Source organism: Dipodomys merriami, unplaced genomic scaffold, assembly GCF_024711535.1.
Source record: "Dipodomys merriami isolate MVZ:Mamm:240054 unplaced genomic scaffold, mDipMer1.0.p SCAF_49, whole genome shotgun sequence".
In the NCBI taxonomy this organism is placed as follows: domain Eukaryota; kingdom Metazoa; phylum Chordata; class Mammalia; order Rodentia; family Heteromyidae; genus Dipodomys; species Dipodomys merriami.
This window is the reverse complement of record NW_027206057.1, coordinates 7,430,826-7,448,958: the sequence shown is the minus strand read 5'-3', so window position 1 is coordinate 7,448,958 and position 18,133 is coordinate 7,430,826. Positions and strand designations below refer to the sequence as shown.

The following is an 18,133-nucleotide window of genomic DNA, read 5'->3' as shown; positions in this document are numbered from 1 at the left end:
CTGTGTTCATTCAGGCTATGAATTGGTATTCTCAATCTCTGCCATATAAATTCTCTCTCCCATTATGAAATGAAAGGCTCTGTCCTGATTGAAGTAATACCAGAATTGGGGCAGCAACTGAGGAAGTAAAGAGGCTGTGTAAAATGGGAGCCTCACTATTAAACAATTTCCCTTTCTATTTTCCCTCTAAAGGCAACCTTGCTAACAGGACAGGTAATTCCCATATTTGAAAGTGCTTTCTGAACTTATTCAAAGCCACATAAATTACCAGGTTTTATTCTTCTATCAACCATCTTTTTATCTGGTGACCACACTTAGTGACTCTAAAAAACTTAGCTCAAAAGTCTACCACTTTCTTACAATTAAAAAATCACAGGTCTATAAAAGCATCCTTCTTATCATTCAAAAGGTAGGTAATGATTTGAGGAACCTGGTGAAGGCAATTCTGGGAAAGCTGATAAACCACATGTACACTACAGAAACATCTCAATATTCATTGTGTTTTAGAAATTATAGTTCTCCCTTGCTGTGTTATGTCCCTCTGTCTCTTCACCCCAATGCTGAGGATTTAACTGAGTGCTAGGCTAAAAACTCTACTCCATTTAATGTGTGTGTGAGGGAGCAAGTGGGGGTGGGGGTTGCTGGAAATGAAACCCCCAGCCTGACACTTTTATGATCTTTAAATGTTTTCTAATGCAAAGTTCACTGTGGTTAGATGCTGAGTTTCATTCTCCACAAATTCTCTGTAATTTCTGTGTCATCTCTAGGGTAACTTTCTAGAGATTCAAACATTTGATTAATCTGAACACCACTTCCTAACACAGCATTTGCTTGATACTATATCATACAGTATGAATAGGATTGGAGGGGGGCTAAATTGAGGGAAGGGGTAACAAGTTGACAAGAAATCTCTGTACATCACCTTGACAATAAAAAAAATTAATTTAAACAAATATTGAGAGAGATTTTCTCAAGAAGTCTGATCTTTCTGTAATCCACTTTTTTCTGTAATCCCTTTTGTCTACTTCTATTAAATTGTGGTTGTATTTTACTTGTATCTTAGTTCTTTACCCCCTTGTTTAGTCTCCATAAAAGACATTCAAATATAAATATTTGTTAAATTAAAATTTCACACCATTATAATGACTTTGACATAACATTTACTAATGAATTCTCAAAAATATCTAAATAGGGATATGTAGTAATTGCAAAAGGAGGCTTGAAATAATATGGAAAGCTAAAATAATTAAGTCCCCCCCAAAAAAGTCTAATTCATTCATGCTTCAATCTTTCACTCTATCAGATTCAACCACGGGGTCATTTGTTACTACGCTAATAAACCAAAAATATGAAAATGTAAAAGTTAACAAAGTCATATAACAGAAAATTGAGAGAAGCTAAAAATAGGTTATCTTTTGAGCACCTAGAACAGGACATAAAAGTTAGCTCATTTCATTTTTTAATTTGAGAAGGTAAAAGTCAGTGCTTTAATGGAATAAATCTGCTAGAGGATAATTAAGGGCATGAAAAACATTTTGCAGATTTTGTATGGCATAAAGAACTGAAGGTGAAACAAGCATAATAGTAACTAACAATTAACACAGAATTTGGCTTGGGACACAGGGAATATGTTTAAGTACAAATATGGGTAAAATACAACTTCTGACATTAAAAAGTAGCATTTCTATTTAAGGTCTGAAGCAAGATAGAGGCCCTGCAGGAGCTTTCTGTCTTGGATATCCAAGACAGAAAGTCCAGAGTATAGAAGAGTGGTCCATGTAGAAGAAATGTTTGGGAATTTGTGAGAAGAGCAACAACCTAAAACTAGATCCACAACTAAAATGCCAGTAGTTATAACATAAGAGACTAAGGAAAGGTGAAGACATCTACATGTCTCAGTATTGTATAAACCCTACCAACCATATATTAGTGATAGGTTTCTAGTTCAAAGAAAGCAGAAAGAATAAAGAAGAGGTTTCTCCAAAATTCTTCATCCACTGGTTCTTCCTACCACCAATCATACAGGCCATTCCTGTACAGGGCATTATTAAAGTGGGGAGGAATGCAAAAAGACAGAGCTGAACCTGAAAATTATTATCTAATACAGGGAGATATATAATATCATATATATCATAACATATACACAAGAAAGAGTAACACAAAGAAACAATTACAATGCTTTGGGTTTCAATATTCTAGCAGAGTTCAAAGAAAGCTTACTCTTAACAGAAATTAATTGAAGAGAACAGAATTGAGATTTTTGAAAAGGCTTGGATAGTTTAGCTTGCCTTGATTATAAAACAGAAAAAAAAGAACAATGTATATATAAGTATCCCAAATGAATGCTCATGAAAAAAATAAAGTAAGTAGTCAAATATAATAGGACTTCAGAGTACTGGCTGGAATGATACAGGGGACGGGGCTGGAATCACACCAGAGTATCAAGGGCTGTCACCACTAAACTACAGTGTTTGGGTTTTGTTTTCTAGGCAATATAAGACTTTGACTTTGAGTTTGACCTATGTAATGAATAGCTGCAAGGTCATATTTAGAAAAGAGTAGCAATCAAGAGGGAAAACTAGGAGCCTTCTACAATAAACCAGAAAATTGGCAATAAATGTCTAAATTAGGTAATACGTATTGGAATGGGAAGGAGCAATCATACCTGTTCCTAAAATGTAGAATACTCTGATACAAATTAATATTTCCACTGTCTAGAAAACTGACCATATATCTTGCTTACTGCAATAAGAAAATGTTTCTAATTCCAAATAGTATTTTTCTACATACCATTCCCATATATTTCCACACACCATTCTTAATTTTTTTTTCAAATGTTTTCTCTCAAACAGAAATTTTATGTTTGTGATATCAGTTTCTAAATTAAAATAAATCACTATTATCATAAATTGTTAGTTCCTGGATACTGTCCAAGGTTCTTCCATGACTTCCTTGTAGAAAACAGAACAAAGATGGTTAGAATTAAGAATGCCCAAAACAAACGGGGTACTGGTCGCTTATACGTATAATCCTAGCTAGATAAGAGGCTGAGATCTGAGGCCAGCTCAGACAAGAAAGTCCATGTGACTTTTACTCTTAACCACCAAGAAGGCAGAACTGTAACTGTGCTTTGAGTGATAAAATGATAGCGTTTAACAAAAAAAGCTCAGAGACAGGCCCTGAGATCAAGTCCAAGGACTGGCACACACAACTCCAAAAAAAGCCAGAAACAGTCTCTGACATTAATAAGCTTATATATGACACTCACAGAAATTACTCACAAGGCTTGTCCTTGCTGAATATAATCATAGTTGAACAGATATATTTCTACAACTACTTTTCTGAATGCGATGTTACCAAATTATGGGAAATTATCTCACAGTTCTTGACACTCAATATGCTGCGGCACATTAAAGAAACCACAGTTGCTGTAACACAGTAGATTAAAATCTCCCCTCATCATTTCAAAGGAAGCAAGAGGCAAGCCATGTGACAAATTAAGCTGAGGCCTTCCTGCTTTCGATTTCTATCTGAGAACTATGAACAAACATCATATATGGTCAGTTTTCTTTTGTTTCCCAAAGGTTTTGTAAGCAGATACCAGGACACAATCTCCAATTATTTGGCATTAGATAATCCCTGCTTTGCTATTGCTGCTGCTGCTGTTTCTTTTACAGTACCAAGGACTGAACTCAGGGACTCATGAATGCTAGGCTCTTCCACTAAGCCTTACCCCCAGCCCAAATTCAATTTCAGTTTAAGTTGAAAAGAAACCTGCTGATAATCTCACTCAGTCATCTTATTTTATGGCCATGAAAAACAAAGATTGACGTTTAAATAGGGATACAGGTGGACCCATTGCAACTATGAGATGTACAAGTCGTTATATCGAAAATGAACTTTACAACTTTGGTGACGGGGAGGAGGATTGGGTGGGGGAGCAAGGGGGGAAATGGGAAGGGGAAACAAAGGAGGAGGCTACAATGCTTGATAAGAAATATACTCATTATCTTACCCATGTAATTGTAACCCCTCTGTACAGTATTTCCACAAAAAAAAAAAGAAAGAAAGAAAAACAAAGGTTGAGGTCCCATGGCTGGTATGGCAAAGCACAGGTCTTTTCACAACCAGTTTGGGGCTCTTTCCATAGCCCTCCACATTGTCTCTCTCCTGTGCCTCCAGTTCTATGTATCCATGCACTCAAATGATAGGGTGTCGCCATGTATACAGGAACAGATTGCTTCAGCTTCAGTCCCTCACAGAGAAGAGTTTTATTTCCAGATTATATGTACAACAGCACAGATTCCAGTAACTTTATTCCAGTATGGTATTGGCATCTACTTAGAAGGCTAGCAAAAAGAGTGAACTTTTTTTTAAATTGTAGAATATACAAGGTATTATTTTACACATTTAGAAAAATAATTAACATACTAATCAATTTTAGCATGTAAAATTAACAAGTCACTCCTAATCTCTCTTCTTTCACTTTTCATAGCTTCAGTTACCTATAGTAAACCATAGACTGAAAACATTAAATGGAAAACTTCAGAAATTTCCTGTTTTCAAGAGTGACACTCCAAGTAGCATGACAAACTCTTATGCTGTTTTAGACATGAATCATATAAGAAAAAGCTTATAATTGTGTAAGTGAAAGAGTCTTGATATAAACTTGGAATTGAAAAGTGATGATATGTTGATGGAGAGTTGTCAGCCATTCTGTTCAGAGGTTAATTTCACAGAGAATTCCTATATAAGTAGGGGTGATTGCATGCTACCTCATAGCAGTTGAGTTACTGACTGAGATACTGTGGGTCTTTTGATAACTTCTGTGATACTGAATCCTAGAGGCATATCAGAAATAACTCAACCCTTCAAGTACTAAATGGACTGTGATTCTTTTACTTATATGTTAACATGCTAGTTCATGGAACCTTTAAGGCACTGGTTCTGGGAGTTACGACATGATAAACATTTCATTGCCTTCTTCTCTTTAGCAATTTTTAAATATCATATGACATGTCATAAACCCTTTTCTGTTAAAGTCCATGGAAAAACAGTTACCCCACTTATGTTCATGTTCAGCAAAACAATTTCTGAGAATATTAATTTCATCTAACCTCCTTTCCTGGGTGATCAAAGGTCTGACTGAGTTCAGGTACTAGACAGTGCAACAGAGATCCAGCAATTTGTTCTCTAGGTTCATTTTGTACCCCTCAGCGAATTAAGGCTTTTCATAAATAGAATTTTCCTACCTTAAGAAGAACTTGAGTAACAACTATTAAGATCATCCATTTAACTTCTTACCTCCCAGTGTAAAGGACTGGAATGTTGTCACTGCTCCCTGAATAATGATGACAAGGAAAACTGAGTGCCTATATCTTTCCACTCCATAGTCGACATATACAGCAAGCTAGAATAGAGACCTCACCTGCTCAACACATACCTGTGCCTCTGAATACAGTCTGAAAGCAGTTTTCAGCAACGTTTCTATTTCTCTAGTTGAAGAACAAATTCCTCTTTCTATAATAAAAAAATTCTGACTTTTGGTTCATCAGAAAAGACACATACAGAATGATGTAAATATCCAATAAACTGTGATTCTCAATTAAAATTTTCCACATTCACGTATAATTCTTGGTCCTGAAGTTTGAACTCTCACTCACAGTGCCCTTGCAGAGTCTGACACAAAAAGAACTAAAAAGCCTTTCTTCAAAATCAGATCCCAAACCTAGGTCTCATTCTGCTGAGATCACACAGATTACATTCATAAGAACAAAAATAGGCAATCAGAAACAGACGATAAGAAAGTAGAGGTGCCTTTGATCCTTTTTATTGTCCTTTTGCCCTGAGATACTACTACAAGGAATACCACATTGTTTACACCAAGAACACTCTTCTTTCTTTTGATTCAGGAGATTCAATTTGTTCAGATAAACACTTTGCAATAACCTAATTTAACATGATCTTTAACCATTGGATAGTTGGTATTCTCTATGCAATATGACCTGAATCCCTATTTCTCATCAAAATGATATAAAAAATAATTTCACCACTCATTGTTCAATAATACACACTGAATGCCCACCAGATGCTGCCAGCGTAAGCTATCATGTTTAAATCTCTAGAATGCTCCTGCTGTGATTCTATTCACCCACTTAAAAGTCTCCTACATAAGAGTTTACATTTTCTAAAATACATGAGAATTCCACATGAAAAATAATCCTAGCTTCCTGTGGTATTACAATGGTCCTGCCAATGGAGCTAAGCACCATTCTATTTCCCTAAACACAACCTGGTCCCTAACTGTTCCTAGAATCCATCTTGAAGCTAATATATACAAAATAAATTGTTTTTATTACCCCCACAGACCGGCTTCCACCCCCACATTCTCAGTTAATGGTGTTGACTTTCACCCAGTTGAAAGGTGATTTGGAATCATCTTAGAGTCTGCTCTCTCCTTTCTCTTCATTTGCAATCCATCAGCAAGCTCTTTATGGTTTATTCCCCAAAAATCTTATCTAGCATTCTATATCCCACTTCTTACTACCCAAACAAAATCAAACTCATTTTAATCTACACAATTACGGCATTTTCTGATAACCTTACTCATTATTTTTTAAATAAACCAGAGAATTTTGTTGGTCATGGGGACTGAACTCTGGGCCTGGGCGCTGTTCCTCAGCTCTTCAGCTCAAGGCGAGTGCTCTACCGCTTGAGCCACAGCACCACTTCTGAACCTCACTCATTCTTAAACCCTTATAAGAGCTATTCTACTACCAGTAAATAGAGAATAACCCCAATTATATCCTCTACTACTTAAATTGCTCTAGAGGCTTTTGATCACATTTGGGGGGAAAATCCACTTTCCATAGCTACTCAGGGTTCAGCACTCTCTGCCTTGGCTGCTTATCAGAAACTCCTACAGAGCTCTTCGAAATAAGCAAGTGCCACACAGATTATATAAATCAGGCCCTAGGGGTGGTCTCTGACATGCTTGGAGTTATTTTTAATAATTTATCTTCCCCTCTACTTCTGTCTCCTTGCACTGCATCCTCTTTTTTGCTTTCTTCAAATAGCTTTGCCTAGAGTTCTGCCCCTTCCCCATTCTCCATCCTTCATCAACCGATCATCTTCCCATTAGTTTCCACTTAGTTCTCTTCCCAGCCACCACCTTTGTAGGGAACTCCTATACCTGACACTGTTAGTTCTGTAAATGTGGTCTCCAGAGTAGCAGCTAGAGCGCCTGAGAATCTACTTCCCAGGCTCCTGTGAATGAGGAACTTGGATAGGGCCTGACAATCTGTTTGAGTAGGTCCTCCAGGTTATTCTGAGACACATGAAAGCTTGAGATGAGCTATTTGTAGCACACACACACACACACACACACACACAGTGGGTATGAATAAATTATCTGAGCACCTCTACTTCTCTAGACTTCAGATTGATTTTCTTCATAGAAGCCATCTCAAATTCTTAATGTTTTATTTGTATTTGTCCTAAAATATAAACTCCATGAAAACTTATATTCACCCCCAAGTACCCAATGCTTAGGGCCTTACACACAGAAAATACTCTATAAATATCTATCAGTCAATGAGCCCTCAAATTCATCTATTCTCTTTTTTTCCCCCAGAAGCCCAAAGGCTTGGTTTGATTTGGGTTTTCTCCAGAGGTAGGAAAGAGAAAAATGTCCACAGATATTTACAGTAGAATGTCTCAGAAAGTGGTATCAGAACCCAACCCTGGAACTATAGGTAGAACTCTACATAAGAGCACTTGCCTAATACATGAGTCAAGCAGAAAAGTTCAGCTAAGGTGATGTTAGGAAAATGAACCCTAAGATATGTATTTAAATGTTTTTTTCTTTCATGCATTTGTTTCTAAAGCATTTGTAAGATTATTTCTTTGTTGCTTTGTATGTCCTTCCCCCACAGTATAACCCCTGCTTTCACTGTATTTGAAGTCGGTATAATTTGTGGAGGGGAAGGGGAAAAACAAGTCATTTAAATAAGGATACAGGTGGCCCCGTTGCAACAAAGAGAAGTACAAGTTGTCATGTTGAAAATGAACTTTACAACTTTGGTGGGGGGGTGGGGAGGATTGGGGGGGTGGGACGAGGCTGGGAAGGGATGGGAAGGGTGAAACAAAGGAGGAGGCTACAATGCTTGATAAGAAATGTACTCACTATCTTGCCCATGTAATTGTAACTCCTTTGTACAATATTTTCACAATAAAAAAAAAAAAGAGCACTTGCCTAGCATACAGAAGGACCTGGGTTCAATCCCTTGTACCACCATTAAAAAGAAAGAATCCAACCCAAATTGCCTCCTTCAGAAAGGAAGCTTTTCAAATGATGAACATTCCAGGCCCCTGGAACAGTGAAGTGACTGTCACCTGTATGATGCAGAATTGGTAGGCCCCCATTAAATCATAAGTAACCTCTCAGGCATTTTTCCAACATATCTGCAATGGAACAGCACTCACGAAACTTATCTTAAGGATGGGACTAGGCACTCGGGTCACAGGCCAAGGGAATCCCACACCAAAGGACTGGCTCCGTTGGCTCAGAGCCCCTTGGAAACAGTGATTATCTCTTTAAGTATCTACTGCTCACACTCCTGCCAACAACTGAGAAATATCATTTTGCAATTTAAATTTCTATCAATTACAGTAAGGGCCTTTTGCTGCTCTTTACCCCCCATTTGTAATTTCCTTTGCAGTGAAAGGTGGTTCTTATGATTCTCCCTTCTGTTGTTTGACATTCTCTGGTTGGTTGGTAATTATGTTTCTTCTTGTCTTTCTTCTGTGCTGTCATTGTTTTCCCCATTGTTTTCACTCTTGACTGTTTTGGTGATTCTTCCTTAGGTCAGAAGTTAAATTTTTATTTAGTCACATATGTCAATCTTTTTACTTTATGGTTTCTGATGTTCTTGTGTCAATACATAGAGAAGTCTCATACCCCAAATGTATTTAAAAAAAAAACATGTCCTAGAATTGAAAGCCCTTTGTAGAACTACTTGATTTAAAAAAAAAAATCCACCCATCTGAACGATATCTTTATGGCTTTTCTTCTTGTTTCTTTTGTTTTAGTGTTCAAGCTTTGATCCACCTGAAATTCCTTTTGGTGAAGCAAGTTAAGGAAAGGTTCTAGTTTTATTTTTTTTCAAAGTGCTAGGTTGATTTAGGAAACAGTAACTTCAGCATTTAGCAAAGTTGGTTGACATTTATGTTTATTAAATTATCCGGAGGATAACGAAGCTACAAAACGGTACGGCTCAGATGAAATAATATATTCTAGTGGAATGTGTGTGTATATATATATATATATATATATATATATATATATATATGATTTCAATGTGATATTGATATTAGTTTTAATAAGTACTCAGATGTTCATGCCAATACCAGTTTGGTTATCATTAGTGCCAACAACAGTAACAATAACCAAAATAGTGATTTAGTGAAGCATCAGTACTTATTTTTTAAATACGTTTTTTATTGTAAAAATACTGGACAGAGGGATTACAGTTACATGAGCAAGGTCATAAGTACATTTCCTATCAAGCATTGTTACCTCCTCCTTTATTTTTCCCCTACATTCCCTTCCCTCCCACCTCCACAACTACACTCTCCCCTCCTCTTTACACCCCTTCCCAGCTAAATTGTAAAGTTCGTTTTAAACACAGTGACTTGTACATTGTTACAATGGGTAAACCTGTATCCCTATTTAAGCATTTTGTTTTTTCCCTTCCCCTCCCCAAGCTAGAGAAGTGTATATACAAGATGCAGGGCACCAACATCAAATACAGTGAAAACAAGGGTTATACCATGGGGAAGGAACATACAAAGAAACAAAAAAAATCACATGGTACATTATAAATACATTAGGAACAATAGCAAGAAAGAAAAAAACCACTTGTGTCCCTATCTTGGGGTTCATCTCACTTAACATCATCTTATCTGGTCATATGTACATAGCTTTTGACCTTTTCTGCTTGTTCTGGACATATACTAGTTATTGAAAATAAGGGAAACCATAGTACCTATGTTTCTTTGGGCCTGGCTTACTTAATATAAATTTTTCCAAGTCTTTCCATTTCTTTTTTTTTTAATTTAATTTTATTTTATTTGAGAACATACTGTACAGAGGGGTTACAATTACATTGGCAGGATAATGCATACATTTCTTACCAAGCATTGCAGCCTCCTCCTTTGTTTACCCTTCACCTCCCTTCCCAGCCTCCCCCCTCCCCCCCACCCAATCATACCCCCCTCCCATCCATTTCCTATCAAATGGGGCAATGTTATTCTTTCTATGGATTCCATCCATTCTATGGATGGAAGCATAGAATTCTATTGTGTGTGTGTGTGTGTGTGTGTGTGTGTGTGTGTGTGTGTGTGTGTGTGTGTGCGCGCCACATTTTCTTGATCCATTCATCTACTGAGGGGCATCTGGGTTGGTTCCATATCTTAGCTATGGTAAATAATGCTGCAATAAACATAGTTGTGCTGGTAGCTTTAGTATGGTCTTGTTTGTGATCATTTGGGTAAATGCCCAAAAGTGGGATTGCTGGGTCATAGGGGAGCTCTATGTGGAGTCTTTTGAGGAACCTCCATACTGATTTCCAAAGTGGTTGAACAAGTTTACACTCCCACCAACAATGCAGTAGGGTTCCCTCTGGCCACATCCCCTGGTTCATGCATTAAATATATTCACTCATTTAATCCTCAAAGCAAATCTATGTGGTTTCCATTCATATCTTAATTTCACAGATGAGAATACGAGACACCAAGTGAACAAGAAACTTGCTCAAGGGCCCACACCCAGCAATGGCAGAGTCAAGCTCAATAACTGAAGCACTGAGGATCCTGCTTCCCTGCTTCAAAACACTATGGACGATGCAGAAAAAGCAACAAATCAGTTGTGCTATTAATCTAAATGGTGTAGACAGTTTATTGGGACATTACATGTTTCTAGTTCTGAATTTTTCATCTGAAAAGTGAAAACACATACCACCAGTCCCATCTTTCCTATCTACCTCATATATACATATATATTTATATATATAGGTGTATATATATAGGTGTATATATATATATATATATATATATAAACTCAATAATAATGCCTTTAGCTACAATACCTGATAAAACGTATATAAAGGTCCAGCACAAGGTAACTCAAAAGTTGATGTCTCCTTTAACTTACCCACTTTCTTTCATATATTTGTTTAAAAAATTTGGATCAAAATACCATCATAAACATCTGGAATTTCTTTGTTTAATAAAATCTGGCATTTCTATACATATCCTCATCTGAACTGTATATACTACAAAGCTTCCCTGAAAATTTTAGTCTACATAGGCAAGTGGAAAATGATTTCTCATGATCTTAGCTATAAAGTAGATTTTAAGACTATTGAAGATACTATTAACAATTAAAGATGCTGTTTTATAACTAGTTTTTATGTAAAATACTAACACAATTTTTAGTTTCATGATGGTGAAAGTACATTTTTACTTTTTTCTTCCCTCAAAATTCTAAAATCACAATGATGACAAAACAAAACCCAACTCCAACTTTAACAAAATGAAGGAGTGACTAGAATATTCCAAAGGTGGAAATCAGATTAAAGAAACATTTTAGAAGAAAAGAGAAACACTAAATTAGTGGGTAAAAGAAAGAAGTAGGCCAATTTATATCTAGAATTCTTAACAAATGGAGACACTGGATACCCTAGGAGATAAAGATTAAGGACTGATCCTGAAATGAAGTTATATTTACACTCCCATTGGCTGATCTGTCTTCTACTAAGTTTGCAAAAACTCATTGTTAACACTAGTTTCCAACTCTGCAGTGATCTCACATTGGTAAGTCTGAGATCAACCACATTGAGTAGTACACTAGAGAAATTAGCTAATGCAGCAAATCTCCAGTTTTGTTTTCTGGTTGCTTTTGTTTAGTTAGTGATGAAAAGAAAAATATTATGTGAAAATCTGCACTGAAAACACTGACTTCCTTCAGTTCCCGAATGTCAGCACCCACTTAGTAGAAGAATGAAGATTCTTCTCTAGAGAAACTAAACTCACCAAGAGAACAGATTTATATAAAAATCTATATTTTGAAGAAGCCTTCAAAGAAAAATTTCGTAACTTGTTTAATCATCTTATAGACAACTAGTCCATTCTATCTATCCAAGCAGATTTGCAAATTCTTAAGTATTCATTTTAAACACTTTTATTCAAGAAGCCATATAAGATGGTCCCCACCAACATGGGAAGGTTGCTCAGTGGTAGAGTGCTTGCCTTGCATGCATGAGGCCCTGGGTTTGATTCCTCAGCACCACATAAGCAAAAAGAAAAAAGCCGGAAGTGGCGCTGTGGCTCAAGTGGTGGAGCACTAGCTTTAAGCTGAAGAGCTGAGGAACAGTGCCCAGGTCCAGAGTTCAGGCCCCATGACTGGACCCAAAAAACAAAAAACAAAAACAAAAATGGATGTCATGGATTTAAGACACACATAGGAGATGTGATGGGTATGCCAATTATGACAGCATAACTTAGGTCTACAGAACACAGTGCACACTGGGGCAGGAGACAGAAACCTCCAAGAATCAGAAATAAAAAGGAATTCGTAAACTATCTGAACGACTGTGCAGAGCACTGTAATAAGAAATGTTTATAGAACTCTTAATAGATGTTAGAAGACTTAGACATTCAAAGAAAATAATTTAAAGGGAAAATAAAGAAATTATAACTCCAGGTAAAAGACAACAAAAATAACATGCAATTTTCACTGTATTTGATGTTGGCATAATTTGGGGAGGGGAAAGGAAAAAAGAAAATGGTTTAAATAAAAGGATACAGGTTGACCCATTGCAACAATGAGATGTACAAGACGTTATGTCGAAAAATGAACTTTACAACTTTGGCGAGGGGAGGAGGGATGGGAGGGCAGGGATAGTAAGGGTAAACAAAGGAGGAGGCAACAATGCTTGATAAGAAATGTTCTCATTACCTTGCTCATGTAATTGTAACCCCTCTGTACGGTATTTTCACAATAAAAACTTATTAATAATAAAAAGATGCAAAATACAATTATACAGTAGATTGTTCAATAAAAAAGCACTGAAAATGATGTAACTAAATCTTTAATCATAATGATATAGGAGAGCAGGGCAAAAAGGAAGTGGAGATATGAGTATAAGTCCTAGCATATCCTAACAGAAAGTAAATTTATTCATCAAAAGGCATATTATTTTTAGTACCAATACAAACAACTAAAACAATAAATTGAAAAATGATTCTGTTTTTGGTTTTATAGACATTCTAGATGTATTTCCTTGTAATGGTTTTTAATTTAGATAATTACAAAATAATGAAAAACAAGAATAGATGATAAATGTTTAGCAACTACAGAGAATGCAGGAATTAGTCCGATGAGTCTAATTAGTGGACTTTATAATTACAGAAAGAAATTACTGGGAGGAGAGGGAAAAGTTTAGAGTGGTAAAAGCAAGTGCCATAAAATTTAGTGGTGGTAAAGAAAAATGATGAATAATTCACAGAATAACTGGGAATCACAATGGCATTGAGTAGCTACCCAAAACTCATCTTCTGATCCCATGACAAAAGCCACTAAAATCAAAACACAGAACCTCATTTCTCATTCTTTTAAATAAAAGTTTAAAAGTCCATTTTAAAGCAAAGTAGCTTCTTCCATTGATAAAATCATTATCAAGGCCACTTATATCCCAGGTTAGACTTGGTTTGTATTAAATGAAAGCAGGTAATGTGACTGTACTCTTTGAGTTCTTTATTAATGGATTTTCAGAAGTGCAGGTCACAGGTGATGTCAGCCATTTTACACTGGAGGTAGGGATAGGAATTTCTCACAATCTCAGTAAGTACTCAAACACCAAAAGCTAATGCTGTCATTCTTACTCTACAGACAACTCATTTTCATTCTATTCAAAATGTGTTTAATTTTTTGAGCTCTAAGTATATGTTAGATATGAAGCCCTTGTCTCATGAATAGCTGGTAATTTTTTTTACTGATAAAACATTTATTTTGAAAACTAATAAGGTGTTTAGATGAGGAAAAGGAATTAAGAGCAGGAATCTCTTCAGTTCTCAGAAACAAAAGATACAAGTTCATAAAGCAGATTTTGGAAACAGTGATGTCAACTAACCTCTAAAAGAAAAGCAGTGGATATGACTCTCATTTGTGGGAGATCTGATTTAACAGTACTTGTTTATGTGCATCAGTTTCATGCTATCAAGCCTCTTGTGTATGCAAGGCTCTCAGACGTGAGTCCCAGCTTCCAATGTCAGCTTCCCTGGCCTCCCATAAGAATACCAAGAAGGACTCATGCAGCTCTGGAGCTGTGGCCTGAGTACCTTGTGACTCTTTCCCAGGAACAAGAACACTTCTGATCTCAGGTGTGGTTTCTTCTTCTGAGAAGCTCGTTCCTTTCACATGAAGCATGCTGAAGCCTGGGGGACAGCATATTGTCAGGGTGGAATGGTGCATCGGGGGCTTTCAGTTTGGAGGGAAGGAATGAGGATGCATGAGAGCTTTTCTTCTGAGAGGAAATGGGATGCTTCTGACTGATAATCAACTGTCACTGTGCACTGCGGCCAGTGGGATTTTCTTGGCCCCAAATGTCTCAGTATTGAGTCAGTTTAGGGAGGCAGGACTACTGTTAGCCCTTCCCTAGCCACAAACAGGCTTGCTCTCTACTACACTTAAGGTGTCCAGGAAGGGCGAATTCACAAAATTTAATAGCTAATACTTGGGTTCATTAGCAAAGTTATTTCTAAGGAAGTTAATGCAAATGGATAACCAATTTATTTAACACTCTAGCTCAGCAATTTAAAACATCATGAAGTTATTTACTAAGACTTTTTCAGAAGTAGGTAAGAACATCAGCATTAATGACTAGGATAGTAAGTACTTGTGGCTTGTGTCTGGTCTTCAACTGAGTATTACTGCAAGAATCACAGACACAGCAACTGCATGGCTGGCCATGTAAGTCTGATTCTGGACAGCCCCATGCCTCCTTGCCTGGCTCTGGAGGGTCATAGAGGATTAAGGCTCAGCCTGGAGCCTGCTTATTGGTTGCCCTGCAGCAGGAGGAAGAGTTGGTTAGTTGACCAGAATAATGTCTGGCCAATGTCTGGCAAACTTGACTCTTGGTCGAATCAGGAAAAGCATGAAGTCAGACAAGCATTATACACCATTAGTCTGGGCTGATTTTCATCCTCTGTCTTTAAAGGAAACACAAGTCCACTTCCTGCTATGGGAACAGGAGCATGTCATGATCCCATGCCCTTCACATATCAGACTGTGTACTTCAGAGCCACTCATCTCTTTTCCATTTTCTAGTAAGTATTTCATGGTTTCTTCCAGGAGTCTATTCTGCAAGGAAACTCAAAGCCACCTACATTTAGCTTTTCCTTTTTTTTTCAAGGATCCTGCTGACCCAAATCCACTATTTTGTGCCATTGGGTATCTTGTGCAAAGAGAAGCCATTTAAATGACTATGTGTGCTCCCTGAGCACCAAGTGGTGCTCACATCTTCCTTTTCTAACATCAAACATTAAAATCAAACATTTACATCTTAAGCATAGGACACCTACTGTTTCACATACTGTCCATAGATGTTCATTTCTTTGTCCGTTTTTATATTTTGGACAGATTATCCTTTAGCCAGTCAGCAACTATGACAGCTATTTCCTGGCTAAAATCGAGGAAAAAAGTGTAAGGTATATTTTCTCACAGAGTCGAATATCTCTTTCCGGAAAATCTTTCTTGATGTCTTCATAGTATTTTACTGGACACCAACCACTCACTGTGCCATAGTAAAATGTAAGCTTGGATAAATTTTTCTTTATGGTTTCATCATCTCTCTTCACCACCTGTATTATTTCTTGGGCTCCAAGGTAGGCAGCATTACCAAAGCAGAACAGCTGTAATATTTCTTGTGGCAAGAATTCACGCTTCATGTTCATTAGATGAAGGCTCATTTTGATCACCAAGCACCTGATTATCTCAGGACATAGTTTAAGTACGAAGTAGCCAGGAACATAGAATACATAGCAAAGCCAGCACAATATTGGAGTGGCAATCTTGGCAGTGGGTGACTCAGATAATCGTTCTATTGTTGGGAACAGCAGAAAGGTGTGAAAGACTGGGAGCTCAGGGGCTTGCTTCAAGACCTGAAGAGCAAGATAGCTGCCTACTGAATGGCCAATGAGCATAATCTTCATTTCCTTTGGCACATGAGTTTTCAGAAAAGCTAGTTCGTGTTCTATTTGGCCATTCAACCCATAGACATGCTCAATTTCTTGAGCACTTGGACCTTCTGAAGTTGAACATATTGCTTTGTTTGCAGGGGCCAATACATGTCCAGCATGAAAAATAATCCAAACTCGAAAGCATCTGCCAGTCAAAGAATACAATGCTTTTGCAAATGGCATATAAAAGAAAGGAAAACCTGGGTAACAGAAATAATGACAATAAGCAGTTTAGGCCTATTGATACTTTGCTCATTAAAAAGGTCAGTCCAGGGTCCACATTTCAGAACCTGGCTCTCAATTCCACCAGAGAAAATACATTCCTCAAGCAAAGAGACTTCTTCCTTGGTTTCTGAGTCCATTTCTAAGTGTGTGTCCAATAGCATTAATGCTTTTGCAACTTTATGTGAGAGACTTTTTCCCAATTAAATCTTATACAAACCGGACAGCCCATTAGGCAGCCAGCCGCCTCTCCCAGAGCATCCTGAGGTATCTTCAGTCCCCCCCCAATTTTTTTTTCTGTGAGATTGAGCTTTCCCTCAGCTCTTAGGCTCAAGGCAAGAGCTCTACCACTTGAGCCACAGCACCACTTCTGGTTTTCTGGTGGGTATTTGGAGATAAGAGTCTCACAGACTTTCTTGCTCCAGCTGGCTTTGAACCGTGATCCTCAGATCTCAGCCTCCTGAGTAGCTAGGATTATAGGCATGAGCCACCCATGCCCAGCTCCTAGATATATCCTTTGCCATGCAGAAACTCTTCAGTTTAATGTAATTCCATTTATTTAGTCTTTCTTTGATTTGTTGCAAATTTGGAGCTTCACATAGGAAGTTTTGACCCATTCCCAGGAGTCTTAATGTATCTGCTCCCCCTTCCTGTAATATTTTCAGGGTATCTGGCCTTACATTGGGGTCTTTGATCCATTTAGAATTGATTCTGGTGTAGGGTGATATATAAGAACCTAGTTTCAGTTTTCTGCATGTGTATAGACAATTCTGCCAGCACTATTTTTTTAATTTTATTTTATTTTATTTCTGAACATACTGTACAGAGGGGTTACAATTACATGGGCAGGATAATGCATACATTTCTTACCAAGCATTGCAGCCTCCTCCTTTGGTTTACCCTTCACATCCCTTCCCAGCCTCCCCCCTCCCCCCCAATCCCAATCCTTCTCCTTCCCCCCCCTTCCCCCACCCCGCACCAACATTGTAAAGCTCATTTTGGACATGACAACTTGTACTTCTCATTGTTGCAACAGGTCCACCTGTATCCTTAAACAACTGGTTTTTCCCCATCTCCTCCACAAGTTATACTGACATCAAATATAGTGAAAGCAGGGGTTATACTGTGGGGGAGGGACATACAAAGCAACAAAGAGATAATCTTATAAATGCGTTAGAAACATATGCATGAAAGAAAAAACATTAAAATACATATCTAAGGGTTCATTTTCCTGACATCACATTATCTGACCTTTTCCGCTTGACTCATACATATACTAGATATTGCAAATAAGGGAAACCATGGGACCTATGTTTCTTTGGGCCTGTCTGCCAGCACTATTTAAGAGGCTGTCTTTCTTCCAACCTATGTTTTTGGCTTCCTTATCAAATATTAGGTGTCTATAGGTCTGTGGGTTCATTTGTGGGTCTTCTATTCTGTTCCTTTGGCTCACAGGTCTATTCTTGTGCCAAAATCAACCTGTTTTTATTATTTATGTCTTTGTAATAGTTTGAAGTTTGGTATAGATATTTGTCCAACACTGTTCTTGCTAAGGATTGCTTTTGCTATTCAGGGTCTTTTGTTATTCCATATGAATTTTTGGATTGCTTTC

At 37.4% G+C, this 18,133-nt stretch overlaps 1 protein-coding gene and 1 pseudogene across 8 annotated transcripts in view; both read right to left on the bottom strand.

The window, feature by feature from the left end:
* Plcl1 (phospholipase C like 1 (inactive)) overlaps positions 1–18,133 on the bottom strand; it is a 365,678-nt gene that overhangs the window by 182,490 nt on the left and 165,055 nt on the right. The window lies entirely within an intron of this gene.
* On the bottom strand, positions 15,554–16,661 carry LOC138809295 (lipid droplet-associated hydrolase pseudogene; annotated as a pseudogene).